Source organism: Zalophus californianus, chromosome 3 (assembly GCF_009762305.2).
Source record: "Zalophus californianus isolate mZalCal1 chromosome 3, mZalCal1.pri.v2, whole genome shotgun sequence".
Taxonomy (NCBI): Eukaryota; Metazoa; Chordata; class Mammalia; order Carnivora; family Otariidae; genus Zalophus; species Zalophus californianus.
In genome coordinates this window covers 138,160,648-138,173,948 of record NC_045597.1, presented here as the reverse complement: position 1 = coordinate 138,173,948, position 13,301 = coordinate 138,160,648, and the positions used below count along the sequence as shown (strand labels likewise).

At 37.8% G+C, this 13,301-nt stretch overlaps 1 protein-coding gene across 9 annotated transcripts in view; it reads left to right on the top strand.

Annotated features, from left to right (window-relative positions):
• The first annotated feature begins 180 nt into the window (after positions 1 to 180).
• ATF2 (activating transcription factor 2) overlaps positions 181 to 13,301 on the top strand; it is an 86,283-nt gene continuing 73,162 nt past the window's right edge. For 5 of the 9 annotated variants that reach the window (XM_027587954.1, XM_027587947.1, XM_027587955.1 and 2 more), the window contains exon 1: positions 181 to 324. The gene's annotated coding sequence lies outside the window, so the exon portion shown is untranslated. Of the gene's footprint in view, positions 325 to 688; positions 895 to 11,745; positions 11,776 to 13,301 lie in introns of those variants that run through there. The other 4 variants (XM_027587951.2, XM_027587948.2, XM_027587949.1 and 1 more) reach the window with 4 other exon arrangements.

Genomic DNA, 13,301 nt, shown 5'->3' with positions numbered 1-13,301 from the left:
CTCCCTCCCCGCCCTCCTGAGGTGCCGCCCCCTCCCCCTTAAGGAGGACGGAATCACCTGACCCGGAGGCGCTCCGACGGAAAGAAGGCAAGAAGGGGCGTGTGTGTGGAGGGGAGGGGCGCGAGAAGAAAGGGGGGATGCCGGGAGTGGGGCGGGGGGGGGGGGGGGGTGTCAGTCCGATCTCGCGAGAGAGGACGGAAGCCTGTGGGAGCCCGTGGCCTTTAAAGTGCGGTTCAGCCCTTTCCTCCCGGGGTAGTTTGTAAACACGGCTGAGCTCGGGCCTCCCTGGCGACCGAGAGAAGCATGAACTAGTGTCCTGGAAAGGTGAGTCGTGATGGGGAGAAAGCCGTAGGGCTGGAGACTGTAGGGATAGGGAGAAAGAAGGCACTAACATGGCGACGTCGCTCACCGTAGTCCCCACCCCCCGCTTCCCATCACCTCGGGCGCTCCTGCCTCAGTGCCTAGCCCTCGGGGCGACTGAGGCTGTACTGCCACCTCAGCGGCTCGCGCGGCGTCAGCTTCGGGAGCCCGACCGGCCGGGCGGGACCGTTAGGTAACTGGCATTCGTTGTTCCGGCCCCTCCCCGCTCGCGCGCTTTCCTAACGAAGAGGAAAAAGGAATAACGGCTCCTCTTAGACCCCTCCCCCCGATTTATCTTCCCCCTTCTCTGGTTAGTTCAGAGGTCTCCGGGCTCCACGTCGTATCCGCGGAGGGCGCAGGGAGACCCCCTTTAGTCCTTGGATTAGCAGGAAGAGGGCCGGCTCTGGTCTCCCCACCCAGGACTCAGTGGTTGGGGACTGTGTATAGGTGATGGTGGCCGGGATGAGGATCGGGAGGCGCAGCAGAAAATAGGGTCAGGGTCTCTGCCTGTGGTGGAACATGATGGAACAAATGGTATGGAGAACCCGTGAGCTGAAAGTGTCGGCCTTTTCTGTCCTTTCTGCCCCCTCACACTCCCGCCACCCCCCACTTTTTCCCGTTGGGGCGGGGCTGAGGTGTGGGTGCAGATTGATTCTGGTATTTTCCCCCATTTTTTACCTCCCTGCATGGACTGCAGAGCCTCTGTAGGGAAGTAACCTGTGCTTTTTATTGATGCCCTAGGGAGCAGGGCCGAGAGATTGTGTGTGTGTATGTGTGTATTTTCTGTGTTAGCTCGCTAGAGGAAGGAGAAGGCGGAGGAGCCAGGGACTATTTTGTGTCCCTAGGTAGTATAAAATTGCCTTTGCTTAAGGGAGAGTTTAAAACTGGTTGAGGCCAAGAGCAAAGCTCCTGTGAATATGATGGAATGAAAGGGATTACACCTCATGGACCTTCACCCTATTGACTAATACCTAAATTATGTGAAAGTTATAATTTCTTGGGAATTTTAAATTATGGAGACTAATAATGCTTGTTTAATATACATACTTGAAATCAAAACAAAAACTATTCATCTGAGTGCAGTTTTGGTCCTTTTTGAAGAAACCACTGGCGCTGTCAGTAATAGCCTTTCTAGGTGTAATTTTTAAATAGCCATGTAACCTTGGTCTATTGTACCAAAACTATAAAGGTGATAAGCTTGTTTAAAAAGTCAGCCCTACAGGGTTAAGTGACCTGAAAGACAAATACAGTAGCAGTTACATCTTGTAATTAAATTTGTTACATTGACTTTAGGAATCCACTTAAACACTTTTCAAAACTGCAGGAACATCTTTGTAAAGTGTGTTAAAAAAAATAGAGATGCCCTTCTGCAGATAAAGAATTAGAGTTAAGGATGTTCTTGAATCTTTGGTCATCAATAATTGAATAACAAAAATCCTAGTCTTTGTAACGTAATTTATAAGAATCTTACAAATTTATGGTGGTTCATATGCTGCTTTCCTAAGACCTGTTTTATCTTTTTTGAGAGGGTTACTGCCATTAAATTTTCAATTATTTGAACCATATTGTAATTTAGAACATAGGTGTTTGTATTTGTCAGTAAGGAAGGAGCTTTCAGGAACTCTTTGTGTGTTTAAGGTACACATGCCTTCTGTAGATCTGATTGCATTTCCTGGAAATTCTTTTTAAAATAACCTTATTAGAATGTTTATTTCTCTTTGGGGCACTTTACCATAATCTATTAAATATGTAATCCAGAAATGCCTGTATTTTCTTGGAGTATTTGTTTCATATATTTAAACTAAAATAACAGTACATATTAAGGTTATCATGTCAGCTCTTTAACATAATTTGTAGCAATGCTTTTTCTTGGTATTCAGGATTTGAAAGCTATCAATATCATTTTTAAAAATGTTATGCTATACATCAGATGTCTACAATAACTAGCATTAAGTCTGAAGAAATAGTCTACATTTTTCCTACCTAAATTTTTGTGTTTTGAAAAAGTTGGGTTTTAATGATTTAGATGTTCTCTGCTGGTAAACTGTTAGATCATGTTAGATCAAATGTGTAGATCTTATCTGTGTCATCTTGAGCAGATAATACAATCTCTCTTTTCAAAAACCCATTGAATAATAATAATTGGATAGTCAACTGATCCTTATAAAAATCAATACATTTAGTACTTGCTATACTATTCACTGTAACTAAAATGTACTATAGGAAAACAACACATATGCATTGTTGTAGTCAGTAGTTTAACTTAGTATTTCTGTGTTTATCCTTTAACTCACACCTATTCCTTGAGACTAAGGGACTTACCTAAAATACTGCATATTTTCTTAATGTAATTCTTAAGAGGTGTTAACGATAGTATTCACTATTTACGTCCAGGGGAAAACCCACAAAACATTTTATTTCTTTTGCTCTGTTTCTTGAGCTCAAGATTAAAAAGTTAGAGTAAAATATAATTTCATAAAAATTTAAGGAAGTTTGTGGACCTTTATGGCCAACAATAATTGGAATTATTTTACATGTATTACTATAAATGTGTCCTGTATTATATATTTATAGATACACGTATTTATATATACTATTTTCGTTTATTTTTAACACTCTTGAAATGTATATTCATTGATACTTTTAAGTATGTTTAAGTGATGCTTTTTTTTTCCCCCTTCTTGGCATTTTAGCAGTGGTAGTAGGGTGATTAAAAACATTTTTTTTGTAACAAGAAGGGATGTAAATAGAATGCTTTTGGGACGAGGCTTAATTCACCCATGTCTGCATTCTCTATCTTAAAGATAGTGATTCTCGTTTTTTTCTCTTAATACCCAAGGAATAGAAACTCCTAACAGTAGTAGTAGCTTATTACCGCAGAGATTCTCAACAAGATTAGTAGGGAAAACAGGGTGGGAATGATTAAAATTGGCAAAAAGCCAGTTGGCAAAATACCAAGTGTATTTTGGTTCTTTGGCTAGTAGTGTACATCTTTATCTATAATCTACCTTAATTTACAAATTCCTTAAATGTTCTTTAGTTTGCTTACCTGAATCTAAACTTTTGTCATTCCAACTTTATAGCTTTGTTCTTCCAATTTTATAGCTTTGTTTTTTCTAATACTTGTGTGTGGGCTATGTTTCTATTTACTGAACACATAAAATAGTTACTAGAAATCAACTACGAGTTTGCCCTGCTGACAAATGACTTTTCATTATTTTTATCACCTTCTAATTTCTGCATATATATTATAGCTTTGACAGAATTTTATCATTAGATACAGTTATGTTTTATTTTTACAGCCTTCGCATTTCCCCATATTGTCTAACCTTGGTGATCAATAATGGTTACATGATAGTTTACCAATTGACCATTAAAATTTCCTCAGTTTTAAATGCCCAACAGGAAGGTGATTGTTTTCAGTTTCTATTTTAACATTGAATTGAGCATCTCTATACGTATATATTTTTTTTGAATTGTTTCTGTAGGATACTAATCTCAAATGAAATTACTAGGTCAAAGGATATAAATGTTACTTTATTGCCAGATTTTTGCCTCCCCACAGAGTTGATTGAGCAAGTCTATACTGTCAGAATCTGCACCAGTTTTATCATAATTTTACCAACTTTGGAGTTAATGCTGATTAATTAAGTAGGATTGCTTAATTAGGAATTATTAATGGGAATAAGTTGCATTATTTAGCAGTTTTATTTAGTAGACCATATCTATCTGTAGTTATTTGCCTACCAGTGATCTGTGGGCTGGGACAGATAATGTATATTTTATATTTTCTTCATTTCACTGACTCTCATAAAGATTACTGAAACTTGACAGTATAGTAACAGTAATCCTTAAATTTGATGTAGTTTTACATGGTTTACATGTTGGATGTTTTATGTTAGTTTACTTTTATATAAGAGCTACTTTCTGACTTATGGATCTATGAGTTATTAAAAATCATAATGACGTTTGTTTGCAAATAGGTAATCCTTGAAATAAAGAATGTGTATAGCCACATTGATCGAGTTTTCTTTGTGTTGTCTTCTGGTACATAGTATGTATATAATCAGTGTTTTAGGGTAGTTATTAGCTGGACTGTCATGGGTCTGCCACTTATCATCTGTATCACCTTGGGCAAATAACTCTGTGCTTCAATTTCCTTATTTTTAAAGATAATACTTAATTCATAGTTTTGTTCAAATAATTAGTGTATATGGAACGCTTAAAACAGTGTCAGGAACTAATGAATATTTAGTATATGGTGTGGTAATTATTGTTAAAGTACATTCAGAAATGATAATAATCTACCATAGCCCTTCCAGGTATGTGTGATGTAGCTTGAAGGCAGGACATCATTCATCTCTTTAGTAGCTTTGGCAGTAAAGTTGAGTTTTCCGTAGGAATTTATAATTTGGGTGCAACTTACTATGTTAGAATTTTCATAAATCATGTGAGAGGGTATCTCCTATTTTTTTGTTCGCTTTCTTCCCAAGTCAGACTTTTTCTATATAAAACTCATGTAGTATAGCATACACATATTTTGAGATGATAAAATTGTGACAGTATGATTTCCATAAAATCTAATTATCATTTTCTTCTATTCCACCAGTTCCACTAGAAACATTTCAGTGAAGCCTTTCATTCCTTTTCATTGTGGAAGAGATGATGATTAAATAAAATACCACATTTCTAATGTTTGTTCTTTTTTTTAATTCTAGTTAGTTAACATATAGTATTAGTTTCAGGTGTACAGTATAGTGATTCAGAACTTACATACATAACCCTGTCCTCATCACTACAAGTGCACTCCTTAATCCCCATCACCTATTTAATCCATCCCCCTACACCCCACCCCCGTAACCATCAGTTCTCTATAATTAAGAGCTGTTTCTTGGTTTGTCTCTCTCATTTTATTTTCCCTTGTTTGTTTTGTTTCTTAAATTGCACATACAAGTGAAATCATATGGTATTTGTCTTTCTCTGACTTATTTCACTTAGCATAATACTGTCTAGTTCCATCCATGTCATTGCAAATGGCAAGATTTCATTCTTTGTTATGACTAATATTCCATGGAGTGAGTGTGTGTGTGTGTGTGTGTGTGTGTGTGTGTGTGTGTGTATGTGTGTATCACATCATCTTTATCCATTCATTTATCAGTGGACACTTGGGCTGCTTCCATTGTAAACAGTGCTGCTATAAACATAGGGGTGCATGTATCTCTTTGAATTAGTGTTCTTGTATTCTTCAGGTAAATACCCAGTAGTGCAATTGCTGGCTCATAAGATAGTTCTGTTAGCTTTTTGAGGAACCTCCATACTGGTTTCCAGTTGCTGTACCAGTTTGCATTCCCATGAACAGTGCACAAGTGTTCCTTTTTCTCCACATCTCGCCAACACCTGTTATTTCTTGTGTTGTTGATTTTAGCCCTTCTGATGGGTGTGAGGTGGTACCTTGTTGTAGTTTTGATTTGCATTTGCCTGATAAGTGATGATGAGCATCTTTTCATGTGTCTGCTGGCCATCTGTATGTCTTCTTCTAATATTCTTTTGAGTTCTTTATTGATTATTCAACTAATATAACATCAGTTCTCAATCACAGTGTTGAGAGTCACTGTGTCTTTTATCATTTGTAAGGAAGGTTTTAATAATTATTGACATATGATGTTGGATTGAAGGTTATTTAGTAATAGCTCTTTCACTTAATTTTGATATACTTTGAGAGGAAGAGAGAGGAGCTTACTAGTGTTGCAGTAGGAATTATAGATAATCTGTACCATATCTTATTTGTACTCTATTCATAATGAGAAATTAGTATCAATATACTCTTAATAGCAGTGATAACTAGGACTTACTGTAATTCCTGGTGAACTGTGAATTTCTGTTTTCTTTTTACTTTTACAAAAGGTAAGTTTTTAATAAGAATACAATAATAAAAGATACAAGAATACAATTAGAATAAAAACAACAGTAGATATGTACATTTTTTACATGTACCTTTAGAAAAATAATGCTATGGGCATTATTTTATATAACAGATGTGATTACCAAATCTAAAATGATGTTATTAGTAAAAATTTGGATTAGCACTGTTCATATTCGTAACCATTAATCTGTACAGTCTTTTTATTTGTGTATTTTTTTAGATTTTTTTTTTCAGATTTTATTTGTCAGAGAGAGTGAGTGCAGGCACAAGCAGGGGGAGTGGCAGGCAGAGGGAGAAGCAGGCTCCCGCTGAGCAAGGAGCCTGATGCAGGACTTGATCCCAGGACCCTGGGATCATGACCTGAGCCGAAAGCAGACACTTAACCGACTGAGCCACTCAGGTGTTCCTAGATTTATTTTATTTTATTTTAGAGACGGAGAGAGTGTGTGGTTGAGTAGGGGAGGGCATAGGAAGAGGGAAGGAGAGAATCCTCAAGCACACTCCCTGCTGAGCGTGGAACCTGACACAGTGCTGGATCCCACTACCCATGAGAACATGACCTAAGCCGAAACCAAGAGTCAGACACCTAACTAACTGAGCCACCTAGGTGCCCCTGTATTTGTATATTTCTAATGTTCTGTTGTAATTTTAGGCTATAAGACAAGAACTTGCTTACCTTATATCACCTAGGGATTAGAGGTCTGGGAATAATTAAGACTCACTTAAAAAATGAAGTTTAACTTAAAAATTTACATTTTTATTAAAGGATATTTTGATATATTGGGTTGATCTCAATATTCACATAGTCATACTTTCATGAATACAGTATTGGGAATAGTCTGAGGTGTTCTTTGTGTGTGCCATCAACTTTGAGGAATGTCATCAAAACGCTTATATACTCTTGGGAATTGGGGATATGTGTGAAGAACATCTGTCGTGTCTGCTGTGAGTGGGGCAAAATTAAAAGCTGCTTTCCTCATTAAAGCTGGGCTTCTATTTTTCTCACTTCTGAGGTGTTTGATTTCCTTACATAGAACTAAACATTATATACCAAATAACCTTATGGGATAACATCAAACTCATGGGTTAAAGATTAAAAACCTTTTGTTTAAAAATTAAACATGTAGTTCTCAGTTTGGGGTTTTAAAGAAGGTAGTAAGATTAGGATTGATTAAGCGTTAGAAAATGTACATTTAATGTCAAAGTAAAATACAGTAAAACTTGTAATAATAGATACCATGTAAGTGCCATGCACACTATACTATGTATTTTATATATATTATTATCCTTTATTCTTTTTGACAACACTGAAAGTGGTGTATTGTTTCTTACTGTTGAGGATCATAGTGAAATCATACCATTTAAAATTTTTCTAATATAGAAACTCAAAGGTGCCTTAACCTTGAAAGGGAGTTACCAGCTCATAGTTACAGGTTTTCAAACTCTTAGGTTCAAGTTTTGTTATTATGACCATAGTGATGTTCCCAGGACCCCAGGATTGCTCTAGGATAACTTTTTGCATTTTGTGGCTCTTGACCAAGATATAAGAAGGAAATTAAAGCACAGAGTTCTTTGTCTCTAAGGTATTGCTGCCCTTGAAGCCTTGTGACACAAGCCTACCCTCCTGGGTACTTTAACATTTTTGCTCACACTGTTAATGTCCTATTCCTGCATCACAAATTACCACATATTTTGCATCTTAAAACAACACAAATTTATCTCACAGTTTTTGTAGGTCAGAAGTCCAGGGGGGCTCAGCTGGGTCTTCTGCTTAGGGTCTTACAAACCCAAAGTTTATTGTTGGCTGAGCTGTATTCCATGCTAGAGTGTCTGGGGGAAAAATCCACTTCCAGGTTCATTCAGATTCTTGGCTGAATGCAGATTCCTTTTGGAGTGATAACCACTTAGATGGTTATTCAGCTCTTAGAAGCTGAAAGGCTTTCAGTCCTGTCCCCTCCAGTAATGACAAGTCAGGTCTCCCTCATGCTTCTAATGTTTTTGACTTATGCTACTACTGAATCTCTGAGACTCCAGACAGAGGAAGTTTTCTGTTCTTAAGGACTCTTGTAATTAGATTGGGCCACCTGGATAACCCCAGAATAATCTTCCTGTTTTAGGATTTGTAGTTTTTTTACATCTTCAGAGTCCATTTTGCCATATAAAATAATTATTCATAGTTTCCAGAGATTTGGATGTGGACTACTTTGGGGGACCATTCTACCTACTATACTAATGTGCTCCTGAAAAGAAATTTGATAAACTTTGTACCCTTGCACATTTCTAAGTTGAATCCTAAAATTTTTCATCTTAAGTTTAAATAGTTGAAAAAAAGTACAATTTCTGGCTTTTCTAGATACACTATTTTTTTATAAGTACCTAATTTCAGTAGTGATTTGATGCTATCATTGGTTTTAAAAAACAAACTAGAATTCATCTTTAACAGTTGGAAATTTTCATTATTCCTCTTATTGACCTTCTATTTAACTTCCTCTTCTTCAACATAATTTTATTTGAATCCAGTGGATTTTAATGTGTTTCAAAGTATTGATCAGTTTATCATACTTCTCTGCAATAAATATAAATTGAACTTTACTCAGTTTCTTACTGATTTCTTCTTTTCATGGAGCTCTCTCGGGACAGTGCATTTTCGGACAATATTTTGAGAATGGAAGAAGCAGTCATTAAATGAAAAGTTTTTATTGTTCCTGTCATCACACTAAACAATATATATGAATTCAGAACATTCCTAAACACAGGGCAAAATGCCATTCTTAAAAACAGTGCTTTAGCAGAAATACTTATAAGACAGGCAAAGACACAAGCCTGAGGTTAAATGGTACCTGGATTAAGGGAGGCTTTAAGACACTTTTTATTTTTATTTATTTTTTTTAAGAGAGATTTTGTGAGCTTTTTTTTTTAAGATTTTATTTATTTTTCAACAGAGAGAAAGGGAACACAAGCAGGAGGAGTGGGAGAGGGAGAAGCAGGCTTCCCGCAGAACAGGGAGCCCAATGTGGTACTCGATCCCAAGACCCTGGGATCATGACCTGAGCTGAAGGCAGACGCCTAACATCTGAGCCACCAGGCGCCCTTCACTTTTTAAATAATCCCCTTGTTTTGTTCCATGAAGGTTTTACAAGCTGGGTCAATGCATGGTAATGAGATTTGGTATGGGTGAGAAGTATGGGTTTCTTTTGAACTATGGAAGAATGAGGATTTAGGGAAAGTAGATCATTTTTAGGAAAGTAAACATAGGGAAATTAAAGATAAAAATTTTTCTTAAAACTTATCCTGCTCAGGGGTCCCTTGGAATGCATTAGTGTCCCTTCAGTAATACATACACCTGTTTGAACACTGCCTTGAAAAGACTGTCCTCTTCCTGCCTAGCTCCTATCCTCCCACAAGGCCAGAAACCCATAGACTCTTCTGAGTCTATGTCAAGAGAGGCTTAGTTCCTTTCTCACATGAATATCTACTTTCTGAGCCTTGTTTTTGTTTAAAGATTTTATTTGTCAGAGAGATAGAGCACAAGCAGGGGGAAGCCGCAGGCAGAGGGAGAGGGAGAAGCAGACTCCCACTGATCAGGGAGCCCGACGTGGGACTCGATCCCAGGACACTGAGATCATGACCCGAGCCGAAGGCAGACGCTTAACCATATGAGCCACCCAGGTGCCCCCTGAGCCTTGTTTTTTGACACTATATCTGCTTTCCAGAATATTTACCATTAGCAGTGTTGGCCTCCTTCAGCAGAGCCCATACCCTTAACCACAGGTTAATTATATCCAAATACAGGCATACCTTAGAGATATGGCAGGTTAGGTTCCAGATGACCACAATAAAGCAAGTCAGATGAATTTTTTTGGTTTCCTAGTATATTTAAAATTTATGTTTTCACTATGCTGTAGTCTTTTAAGTGTGTGCTAGTATATCTTAAAAAAACTATACATACCTTAATTTAAAAATCCTTTATTGCTAAAAAACAAAATGCTAACCATCATCTGAGCTTTCAGCCAGTTGTAATCTTTTTGCTGGTGTAGGGTTTTGCCCATGGTGGCTCTTCACTGATCAGGTGGTGGTTGCTGAAGGTGGGGTGGCTATGGCAATTTCTTTAAACATCAATGAAGTTTACCCATGGTAGAACTTTCAAAGTTGGAGTCAGTCCTCTAAAGCCCAATCACTGCTTTTATCAACTAATTTTATGTAATATTCTAAATTCTTTGCTATCTTTTTTTAAAGATTTTATTTGTCAGAGCACAAAGCAGGGGGAGTGGCAGGCAGAGAGGGAGAAGCAGACCCCCCGCTGAGCACGGAGTCCGACGACTTGGGACTTGATCCCAGGACCCTGGGATCATGACCTGAGCCGAAGGCAGACACTCAACCGACTAAGCAACCCAGGCATCCCATTGCTATCATTTCAATAATCTTCAGAGCATCTTTACCAGGAGTAGATTCCATCTCAAGAAATCACTTTCTTTGCTCATGCATAAAGAGCAGCTCCTCATTTGTTCAAGTTTTATCATGAGATTGGAGCAATTCAGTCACATCTTTAGGTTCCACTTCTAGTTCTCTTGCTGTTTCCACCACATTTGTATTTACTTCCTCCACTGAAGTCTTGAACCCCTCAAAATCATGAGAGTTGGAATCAACTTCTTCCAGACTCCTCTGTTAATGTTGATACTTTGACCTCTTCCCATGAATCACAAATGCTCTTAATGGCATCTAGAACGGTGAATCTTTTTTAGAAGGTTTTCAGTTTTGTTTAGATCCATCAGAGGAATCACTATCTATAGTAGCTACAGTTTTATAAAATGTATTTCTTAAATAAGACTTGAAAGAATTACTCCTTGATCCATGGGCAGCAGAATAGATGTGTTTAGCAGGCATGAAAACTTTAATCTTGTTACACATCTCCATTAGAGTTTTTGGGTGTCAGGTGCATTGTCAGTGAGCAGTAACATTTTGAAAGGAATCTTTTTTTCTGAGCAGCACGTCTAAACAGTGGGCTTAAAATATTCACTAAAGCATGTTGTAAACAGATGTGCTGTCATCTAGACTTTGTTGTTCCATTTATAGAGCACAGGCAGAGTAGATTGAGTGTAATTCTTAAGGGCTCTAAGATTTTTCAGAATGATCAAGGAGCATTGGCTTCAACTTAAAGTTGCCAGCTGTGTTAGCCCCTAACAAGAGAGCCTGTTCTTCGAAGCTTTGAAACCAGACATGAACTGTTTTCTAGCTATGAAAGCCCTAGAGGGTATCTTCTTCCGATCTAGGGCTGTTTCATATACATTGAAAATCTTTTGTTTAGTGTAGCCACCCTCATTAATGATCTTAGCTAGATATTCTAGATAACTTGTTGCAGTTTCTGTATTAGCACTTGCTACTTCACCTTGTACTTTTTAAAAAAAATTCAGGTAATCTCTACACCCAGTGTGGGGCTCGAACTTAAGACCCGGAGATCAAGAGTTGCATGCTCTACTGACGGAGCTAGCCAGGTACCCCCTCATCTTATACTTTTATGTTATGGAGGTGGCTTCTTTCCTTAAACCTCATGAACCGGCTCTGCCAGCTTCCAACTTTTCTTCTGCAGCTTCTTCACCTCTCTCAGCCGCCTTAGAATTAAGGAGAGTTAGGGCCTTAGTCTGGATTAGGTTTTAGCTTAAGGTAATATATATCAATCAAAGTAGTCATGACCTGAGCTGAAGGCAGACGCGTAACGACTGAGCCACCCAGGAGCCCTTGAAGGACAATTTTTAAATAACAGTTTTCTGCCATGTATAGCTGGTTTGATCTATTCATACAACCAAAAGTTTCAATTGTAAGGCTGTTTCATTTATCATTTGCATGTTCACTAGAATAGCACTTTTGATTTCCATCAAGAATTTTACCTTTGCATTCACAGTTTGGCTACCTGTTTGGTGCAAGAGGCCTAGCTTTTGGCCTGTCTCGGGTTTCAACATGCCTTCCTCACTAAGCGTAATCATTTCTAGCTTTTGGTTTAATGTGAGAGATGTGCCCCTCTTCCTTTTCCTTGAACATTTAGAGGCCATTGTAGGGTCATTAATTGGTCTAATTTCAATATTGTTGTGTTTCAGGGCACAGGGAAGCAGAAAGAGAGGGAAAGAGATGGGGGAGGAGCTGGTAGGTGGAACTGTTAGAACTTAAACAGCACTTAACCAGTTAAGTTTGCTGTCTTATGTGGGTGTAGTCCATGGCACCCTAAAACAGTTATAATAGTAACATCAAAGATCACTGATCACAAGTCACCATAACAAATACAATAACAGTGAAGAAGTTTGAAATTTGCAACAATTACCAAAAGGTGACACAAAGACATGAAGTGAGCAAATGCTGTTGGAAAATTGGCACCAATAGAGTTGTTCCATGTAGTGAAGGTTGCCAAAAACCTTCAATTTATAAAAAATGCACTGTGAGGCACAATAAAATAATATGCTTGTATAAAAAATACATACACAGTAGCTAGGGTAGGGTAGCAGTGGTAAAAGAGAAGTTCTTTACATCTGTGTGTTTCAAGTTACAAAAAAAAAAAACAAACCCAAAAACAAAAAAACATTGTTTAAAGTCTCTCAAAGTCTGGATGATAATCTTAACATTGCATGCATAAAACATAAACTGTATAGGCCAGGCCAGGTACAGCTTGCTAGCTTAATCTTGTTGCCTTTCTCTTGAAGTGAAGACCAGAAGTCCATCTTGCTGTTTTCTAGGGTGTTAGTTCCTGGTCTTTTGTGAGCAACTGCTAAAATAAGAACATAGCACTCCATAGGAAAATCTGAAGCCCTACTTAAAAATATACATTTCCCTGAAAGAAACAATTTGCAGAAATTTATCTCTACCTAGAAAATGTGAACCTTTACACAGAGGCATTTGTCCTTTGAATTGCTGCTCCATTTATAGTCCTTATTTTACATTTGTACAGCTAAATATCCTGTTCAGGTCCCTTTTCCTTTAAGGAACAGTCTGTGTAAAACAGAATTTTGATGCAGCTTTGAAATGAGAGTCT